This window comes from Pinus tabuliformis, chromosome X, assembly GCF_031772625.1.
Source record: "Pinus tabuliformis cultivar Carrire ecotype Pingquan chromosome X, CPIR1, whole genome shotgun sequence".
In the NCBI taxonomy this organism is placed as follows: domain Eukaryota; kingdom Viridiplantae; phylum Streptophyta; class Pinopsida; order Pinales; family Pinaceae; genus Pinus; species Pinus tabuliformis.
In genome coordinates, this window is record NC_142308.1 from 10,324,341 (window position 1) to 10,334,407 (window position 10,067).

The following is a 10,067-nucleotide window of genomic DNA, read 5'->3' on the forward strand; positions in this document are numbered from 1 at the left end:
AAAAGCCAACCTAATTGTTGTTTCTAACTCTTCAATTAGAACTTTTATAAGACCATGATGGCATAGACTATTATGGGGATTGGTGGCGTGTTTCTTAACATGCCTTGATATCACATTTTTGCTTCACCTTTAAAACCCTATTTTGATTGCTCTTAATCTTGCAAATGAAAGGTTTCTTTGAAGTCAATGCCCTCAACTCGAGCATACCTTTTACAAACCAATCTTACTTTATTTCTTACTACTTGTCTATCTTCATTCAACTTATTTCTGAAGAGTCATTTTGCATCAATCACATTCTTGTCTTTTGGCCTAGGTACAAGTTCCCATGCCTTATTCTTCCCAATCTAATTTAGTTCTTCCATAGCATCAACCCAATACTTATCTTCACTAACTTACGTAAAGTTCCTGGGCTCTATTTTGGATAACAACTAAAAATTTGTATGTTTTGGTGTACTTACCAATCCTATTATATAATGATGCATATGCAATGGTTTTTGCAATGTTTTTTTCCTTAAATCCTTGTTTTATATATTTATTCCCATTTTCCTTTTAAAGTGTCCCTCCCCTAACATTCCCCTCATGCTCCTTGTCCCCCTTGAAACAGCATATAGATCAGCATATAAATCAGCATTTTGCAAGGCAGAAACAGCAGTACATTTTGTCCACTTTGCTCCTTAAACAATGTCAGAAACCGAAACCTATGAGCAGAGTGATGACCAGTCATCAGCTTCAGAGATTGAGATACAGAGGAGGCCTCATAAGGGTGGAAAGGGTGGTCATCATAAGAGAGAGGAGCCCACTTCTTTGACAAATTTACAGGCTTGTCCTATGGCAGTCTCATGTTTCCAGTACATGTCTTGCTATGAGCTTTGCGAGAGGATCTCTCGGATTCAGCATCACAGAGAGTTGGCTCGCCTATTTGTTTTACATTTGCATGATGGACATGTCAACCTTGCAGGGGTGGACTTTACATTGACACCCGAGATGATTGCACAGGCCACAGGGATACCTAATGTCGGGGAGGTGTGGAATAAACGCAAGGTGTTGGACAGTGTTCACTTTGAGCCTTTTGTTAGACTAGCAGTCATGAGATACTTGAAAGGTGTGTTTCCCTTCAGATTTCTCAGGAGTGAGTATGCTCCCATGATGAGGCTCATCATGCTCTATTTTACCTGTGAGGGCAGATTTTCACAGGTATATTCGTACCATATTCGCCTATTGATGCACTTCACACGGGTACGGATGATGAACATCCCTGTTTTCTTCTATCAGAACATTGAGAGGATGGTGTCCATGATGCAAAGGAAGAGCCCGACACAGCAGTATAGGAGCCTTTACCATTATGGTTTGATTCAACTTGTAGTATTACATCAGTTGGCTCAGCAGGGCATCTCATGGGAGGAGTTCATCTCTCGTGAGCTTTTCACAACACTACCTCCGCCACATCCTGAGGTTGTTCACGAGGAGAGAGGACCATCACAGCAGCATGACATCCCCATCACTAGACATGTCAGCTCCTCACCTTTGGTTACTTATCAGAGAGGCCAGAGGGCCTTATTTGCAGCAGCTCGGCAAGTACTTTCTCCACAGCATGTGGAAGGGGTCTCGCCTTCATCATCAGATCAGCGAGTGTTATCTCCACATCAGGTGGAAGGGGCCTCACTTTCTTCAGCAGCACAGGCAGCACAGAGGGGCAAGCAGCCCAAGATCGATGAGGGGCCATCAGGAGTTCCAGATATAGAGCTTATTGATCTTGATGTCAGTTCTCCTAGCCGAGAGTCAAAGGAGATCATTCAGCACCTTAGAGCTGAAAATGATGCATTGTAGAGGAGACTAGAAGGGGCACAATGGACAATCTCATATTTGGAGCAGCGCAACAAACAGTTGGAGGATGAGCAAGCTCTTGATGAGTTGTGGAGGATTCGTAGTGACCGCAACTTGAATCGAAGAAGACCCGGTGATCTATTGCCCGCTGAGCGAGAGTCCATGCTTATCCAGCTCAATGCTCACTTGGAGAGGCTGTTGGCTAAGGCCAACCAAGATAAGAAATTGTTGAGAAACATGAAGAACCATTATTGGGCGAGAATGCACGTGTGCAAGGCAAAGATGAAGATGTTCCAAAGGCAGTTGGCCAAGGCACAAAAAAGGAGAAAGAGGCCCGATCCCCTCCATATCTTGGCCGAGGCTTCACTGAAGGACCAAGGCACTAAATAGCCTAGCCACAGCACAAATCCCAAGAAATTTTGAGCATTTTGGGTAAATTTTGGTTTTTTCAGGCAATTTACAGGTTTTGTCCATTAACGGGTCTCACCCCCCGCGCGACCCTTCATCCTGGCAACTCCATTTTGCAAAAACTCAGCATTTCCAGATTTTTCATGAGAAGTTACATATGCTCATCCATGGACAAGATATTTTATGAAATTTTGGGCCTCCAAAAAGTCAAAAAACAAGCAAAAAATGACTTTCTGCCACATTTTTGAGACACAGAAAGCAGTCTTGGGAGATTGCAATTTTGGAGGGGCAAATGACCACCAAATTCAGAAATTCCAGTTGGGTTGGAAAGTAGACTCACAGACCTTTCCAACAAGCCTACTCTTGCTCAATTTGGACACCTGGAAGTGCCCCAAAAGTGGCCCCAAAGGCGCGCGACCCGTCAGGCAAATTTCTCCAGATTTCAGTGTACAGCTCAGAAAAACGCAGTTTGACCCTGTTTGACTTTTTGGGGTGGATTATTATGCTCTTTGATGTAATTAATGTACTTTTATGACACTTTTACACTTATGTACCTCTTCTAGAAGATTCATTCATGAAAAAGGTGAAAATTAAATGAATGAATTGGTTTCCTAGCTTATAGAGGCAAGTTGTTTTGACTGCCTAGTTTTCAGTGCTTAGTTTAGAAGTGGTTGAAACAGCTCCTAGGATAGTGAGATCGACCCGTGGAGGCAGGGAAAGAGGTTATATGATCTATATTATGTACTTTCTTGCTCATTTTCATGGTTGGACTCTTGAGGGAGAAGCTATCATTGCATTATTCACTGTATCTCTGCAATTTTTGGCTAAGGAAGACCAGGGTTTTGCAGTCCTTTTTGGGATTCTTGTGGTTACATGTATTGATGGTGTGTTTCTCTATGTACTTGTAAGTGTGTTATGTGAACCATTTCCTTTCTTTTCCTTCTGCACATTAAACAAATGAAGTGTTAAAGTAAGAATTCATGAATGTCATGCTCTGCTTTTAAGTTTGTTTAATTTCAATGTTTTCTACTGTCTAAGGAGAATTCAAAGTTATTGTTTGCTCTCCTTAGCTCCTCACCTGTCATTCCTGATCATTCACTTCAATCAAAGGCATCAATACTGTCTCCTACCTTGCCCCAAAGAACTCCCTGCAGAAACTGTGTCCAATCCCCGCACCCAAAAATTGCCCTCTCCTCAATTTGCCACCAAAAACCCTAAAAACCCCAAATCAACCTTTTTGATCATTTTACTAGCCTAAAATCAGTGTTACCCTATTGGTCATCTCATCCATTGAATATTTTACCGAGATAGACCGGAGAGAGCCCTCTCCTGCTCCGTAGGGCTAGCTACGAGGCTAAGTGGTTTGATGTGGCCTTGAGGTTTACCTTTCTCAGCCTGAGGTGAAATTTCAAGCGCTAACAGTTTACATGGGTATAATGAGAGATAGGGTTAGGGCTTGATTTTTCATTTTTAGGGAAAAGGGGTAGGGTTTAGGTTTTCTTTACAAATTTAAAAGGGAAATTTACATAGAATGATAAGGAATATGAAATGAGAGATGGGAAAAACTGATAACAATGGGATACCTCAAAACAGCATCATAAACCCTAGCAATTTTTACAACTTCAAACCAAAGCACAATGGAGTTTTTCACTTGCAAATGGAGACTTTTACAAATACAATCATGACTTTCTTGAACTGTAGCAAGCAATAATTTTTCATGATGGAGGGCCTACCTTGCAAAATTTGGCAATTCGTTGGTTCCTTGGATGAATTTGCAGGTGATTTTATAAGGAGGGCGCTGACGGGTCGCGCGCCTCACCCAACGGGTCGCGCGCCACTGACGGGTCGCGCCCGTTAGAAAATAACACTGCTGGAAGGCGCTTGACCGGTCGCGCGCCTCTGACGGGTCGCGTGCCTGGTCTGACGGGTCGCGCGCCTGTCCAGCTCCCAAATTTGCTCAAACTTTCACTCAATCACTCTTGCAAGTAACTTGGATGCACAATGAGGGTCGATGGAGGGAGATTGGGCCTTTATAGCTTTGATTTGAAATAATTTCATGCCCAAACCCACTTTATAATGTTTTTCTTTGACAATTTATAAAATTGACTTTTTGGTTTCCTTTGTCCTGAAACTGACTGATTTAATGCTTTTGCTCGATTCTTTTTGCAGGGATAATATCTGAGGGATCTTGGCAAGGGAGCCAGGGTTACATGCTGTCCTTTGAAAACTTTTTGAAATTTCATCACTTTTTACAAAAATTTGAAAAATGACCTTGGCTTTAAAAACAGGGTTTTTAAATCCAAAGTGAAATTAACTGTACAAGATAGAAATTTGCGAAGAAACACCTTTAAAATCATCCCTCTGGCTTGCTAAGCACTTATTGACCTTCAGAGACATGACCTTGAAGACAAACTTGACCAAAACCCTAGACCTAATGCCTAGTGACCAAATTTTGCTTGAAGACTCACTGAAATGACAAAATTTGACCTTGACACTTTAAAATCACTTTGTAAGAGCATATTTGATCACTAGAGGAAGGCTGGAAAGACTGACACTAACACTTACCAATCCTATTCTAGTCTGAACTCCTATATCTATATCACCAAAAATCTAATTTTCTAGATGATACTTATGGTTAAGTCTGGATGGTGTCTTCCGATATTGTCATTCTATTTCTTGTTGTTCTCTCTCTTCTTATTCCTCTTCTTCTTCCGTTTCTCGTCCACTATATATTGTCTACTCCAGATTTTCATTTGTTTGTGGCTTTTCTTTTTGGGGTATTGCTTCATCCACTCTTACATCAATACTTTCTACAACCTTCTGCAATGTTTTGTTGTAACATTTGTAGGCCTTGCTTCTAGATGCACAACCAAGAGAGATACCTCTATATGTTTTGTAATCAAACTTACCTAAATTATGTTCATTTATCTTTATATAGGACTTGCTTTCAAATACCTTGAACTATTTGATTATAGCTACTTTACCTTTCGATATTTCATAAGGTGTCTTGCTATTGTTCACTCTAATTTGTGTTGTATACAATATGTAGGTTGTTGCATTGATTACTCTCCAAAACGAGTCTACTAGTTTGGCTTCATCCAACATGTTCTACCCATTTCTTGTATAATTGTAGCCTTCCTTTCTACAACTCCACTTTCTTACGAAGTCTTTGTTGCCAAAAAATGTTTCTTAATTCCATGATTCTCATGAAATCCATGAAATTCATTAGATGTAAACTCATATCCTTTCTCTAATCTTAAGCACTTGATTTTTCAACCAGTCTCATTTTCAACGACGGTTTTAAAAGCTTTAAACTACTCAAACGCTTCATATTTTTCTTTAAGAAATGTAACCCATGTCATTCTTATCTACTAATCAATAAGCAACACAAAATAACTCTCACCTTCTAAAGTTTATGTTCTTGTTGGCCCGCATAAATTTGTATGTACAAGTTCCAATGGCTTTGAAGTTTAGCACTGCTTTGTTTTGAAGCTAACTCTCGTCTGCTTCTCGTGCTAACATGGCTTGCAAATAGTGTGTGTAGGTTTTCAAATCCTTGGCATATCTCTTATTTCTTGTGTCTTGTTCATTTTTAAGAGACTATCAAAGTTTATGTAACCTATCCTTCTATGCCATAACCAACCTTCCTCTAATTGTCCCATACAACGTTTTTCTCATTTGATTTCATCGAGGATGTATACATTGCTTGGGGTTCTATTTGCATTTGTCACTAATCTTCATGAACCTATTTTCTTTATCTCACATCCTTTAGAATGAGATGTGAGGTTGTAGTCCTAATCACACATTTGATTGACACTAGGAAAACTTTGTTTTAACCCTTCAACATACAAGACATTATGTATTTTAGTATTTCCATCATTAAGACTAATTATACATTTCCAACATTCCTTGCAGAAGCATTATTCCCAAATGTAACACTGCCTCTTTTTTCTTCCTTAGGGTGAGAGATTTTTTCTAATCCCCTATCATGTGTTTTGAACATCCATTATCAATGGACCACTGGCTTCCTTTGCTCTGAGCATACAATGAAAGTCCATATTCTTCCTTCTTTTATTCCTCTTGCTTCTTTTGCCATACCTTCATGTAATCTTCTCTATGCTTGGTAAAAGCATCTTATTCCTTGTTTTGTTTAGGAGACTTCACGTTGCTTCTACAATCACATGCTCTTTGCCCATAGTTATTGCACTTGTAACATCCGGTATTATAATCAAGTGAGGGAGTAAATGAATTGTAGTTTCTATCAACAAACCCATGAAAGCTTATGATTTGTTGCACACATAGTCATTCTTTAAGGACTTATAAGATCCTTTATTTTATCTCTCACATCATGAGTTTTTGCATAAGCTCTACAACCTATTGCCTTGTGACCAAAATTATTGCAAGAAAAACAATAGCCAAGGAAGAAATTTTTGTATTGAGTTTTGAAAGGCCTTCTTGGTAGAACAACTCTTTTGAACACATTCTTCTTGTTCTTGTGAGAAGAATCATGTTTTTGTTGGTCCTCAATTCTTTTCATATTGTTGTTTTCATTAACTATAAAGTTTTTGAGAATATTAGCATATCTTTTAGAATTTTCTTATCTTCATCTTTTGATGGTTTTGTGAACTTAATGCTTCCATCTCCCTCAAGGGTCTTTTTTTTTTTTTCATAGCCAAGATTTGTCTTGATGAATGTTGACCTTCTGAAACTAAGAACATTATCTAAGATTTTCCCACTCTTTCCAAAATTCAAGGTTTTATTCAACTAGTTAGTAGCTTTATCTAGTTCTTTTCTTCAGGAAATGATTTCAGTGTCAAACTTCTTGTGATTTTCTTCCTTTCCTTTCAATTTCCTTCTCACCGCTTCTTTTATCCTTTCTTCCTCTTTTAGTTGAAGCTTTAGGATGTAACTATTTTTTTTTATGTTTCATCTAATCCTTCTTTTCATATTTCTGCAATTGCTCCTTATGGCTTTTATTCTTTCCCCTCATCTTGTCTATGTCCTTAAAAGCATTACCAAGCTTTGTTTCAAGATTTCCATCCCCATCAATGACTATTTATTTTTTATCTATTTTTTTCTTTCAATTTGTCATCATCTTCTTTATTAGTAGTCTCTATATCCATGGTTGTGAAGAGGAATCGTTCTTTATCAATATCAAGAATGCTTTTGTCTTCACCAAGTTTGCTCGTTGCTTTTTCTTTCACCAAGTCTACTTATTTGTCCCTTCACCAAGCCTATTTATCCCAAAGTTAGTTGTTTCCCAAGAACAAACTTGTACAACATGCCATGTATCCAATTTCTTAAATATTGTTCTAAAAATTTTACTTGAGACACTTTTGCATGCTTCCTCGGATCTTTAAAAAGTTCATAGTTTGAAAAATCCCTGAAAGGAAATTACAACAAAAATTCCAAGATGACCTGCTTGAAATTAATTATAAGATTATTCAAAAACCTTAACTTCCATGACGAATATCTCCAAAAGTATAGTGAACCAAAGTTTGAAAATTTTTACTAGAGATATTACTATATCTCTCCATAGGTCGTTATAAATTTCACAGTATAAAACATCCTAGAACTAAAATGTTTGAAGCTAATTATAGCGAACTAAAGTCTACAATTTTTACTATAGGTATGTAGAGACCTCATCTTTGTCACTTGAAGATTTCACAATCTGAAACATCTGAAATATCAAACTAACATGTTTGAAGCTAATTATAGCGAACTAAAGTCTACAATTTTTACTATAGGTATGTAGAGACCTCATCTTTGTCACTTCAAGATTTCAAAATCTGAAACATCTCAAGAAAACCGAAAAGAAAAAAGAAAAAAGAAAATAATAATAATAGAAAAAATTCCAAACTAACTTGTTTGAAGCAGAATTCAGGGATCATTCAAGAACCTCAACTTAGAATATTCTCAAAAGCATAGCAAACCAATGCCCAAAATATTTTCCACCTGTAAACAAAGATCTCACCTCTATCCTCTCAAAATTTCACAGTTTAAAACATCGTAAAATAAAAGTTATAATGAAAATGCCAAGATGTCCCATTCACACCTTTAAAATATCAAGAGTACTCCCTAGCTTCTCTTGTGCACCTCAAATCTCTTATTACTTGAATGGTATTCAAATGCACTCATCTATACTTTATTTATAGTATTGCTACATTCACTTATAGAGTTGACTTGTAAAATTGTCTGGCCCGACTTGTACTTTTCAGTTGTGCTAACCTAACAAAATCATTCACATCTCTTCATTTCTATGGAGTTTGAGGGAGTGCCATATTGTTGGAAACTTAACTAAACTAAGAGGGGCAGGGGTGGATTAGTTTAGTACATTTATCGACATTAATTACTTTTCTTTACAATGGTTAACTGAATTATTAAATGAGAAACATACACCTTATGAACAATAGATTTAATATATAACCAGCCTGTAATACGTAAACCATAACATGAAATCAACACATAAAATCAACACATGGAGACCAAATATAAGTGGAAACCCATAAAGGGAGAAAACCACAACTTTGTTATTGTTGTGATGCAAAAGCAAGCACCTACTCCCTCATTACAACTGATTTTATGTAAACTCCAACCTACAAGAGGTTGCTACCTCAAATTTTCTACAAACTACAACTTACAAGGAAGCTCCAACTCCCATAAATTTTTCGCGCACTACAACCCCTAGGAGGCTCCTACCTCAATAGGCCACAACCTCAAGCTACAACTCGAAAGGAGACTACAATCCCCTGATAATTAGAAGATATAATATGTTGATTTACCCGATTTTTATTTCTGCATACATCCATCTTTATTTCCGCCTCTTCTCCTCTTCAAATCTACTTCACATCTACTTCATATGTGCTAGGTAACTCACACACTCTTTAACTATCTACCATGTTTTTTGGCCTTCCAACCACACAATTTTATAAACAAGCTTTAATGGTTGTTAGTATTCCATACAAGAATATGAAGTGAAAAGACTTGTCTCTTTGCATTTCACTCATTTGTTTCACACATTTTGAGATTTTAAATCTAAGTTGCACAAAATAAGGAAACGGTTACGAGTTTCCGAAACGGGCACAGATGCAAAACATGACCCCCCAAATTTTGGAAACGGGGAAACACAATATATATATATATATATATATATATATATATATAAAGACATTTAAGAAATATGTGCAATCATAAAACATACATGATACATTCTAATTTATTACATTATGATTAAATTGTCAATTGTCAATGCATAAACTATAAATCTCTAAATTTACATCACATTTACTCATGAATGATCACATAATGAAAATAATAATATCCAAAATTAGCCACGAGAGATTTCTAATTTCTTGTCTCGTGCTTGATTGGGAGTCTCCTCCTACATAGTCGAATGACCTTAGTGCTCTTGATTAAATACAAATTCCATACCCTAGTACCCTACGTGCTCTTGATTATTGGGAGTCTCCCCTGCATAAAGGCTTGGTTCTCTTGATTAAATACAAGTTCCATACCCTAGTAAATGAAAAATCCCAATGGAAACATTGCAATCCCCCCAATCCAGAAATCCTGAAAAACAGATAACTCTGTTGACTTTTGAGTGAGATCTAAAATTCTACTTTCTCCATATGAAATCCAATGAGGGTGAAACCACTCTCAAACATCCTGAGTCATTTCATGGTAATGTTAAAAATTTAAGTAAAACGCTGACAATGAAAGATAAAGGAGAATGTCACTTTTACTTTAAGAATTTAACATTGCCATGAACTGCATATCAACACTAGGGCCGTAGGCTTGAACATTAGACTGCCCCACTAAATTAGAAGCGAATAATA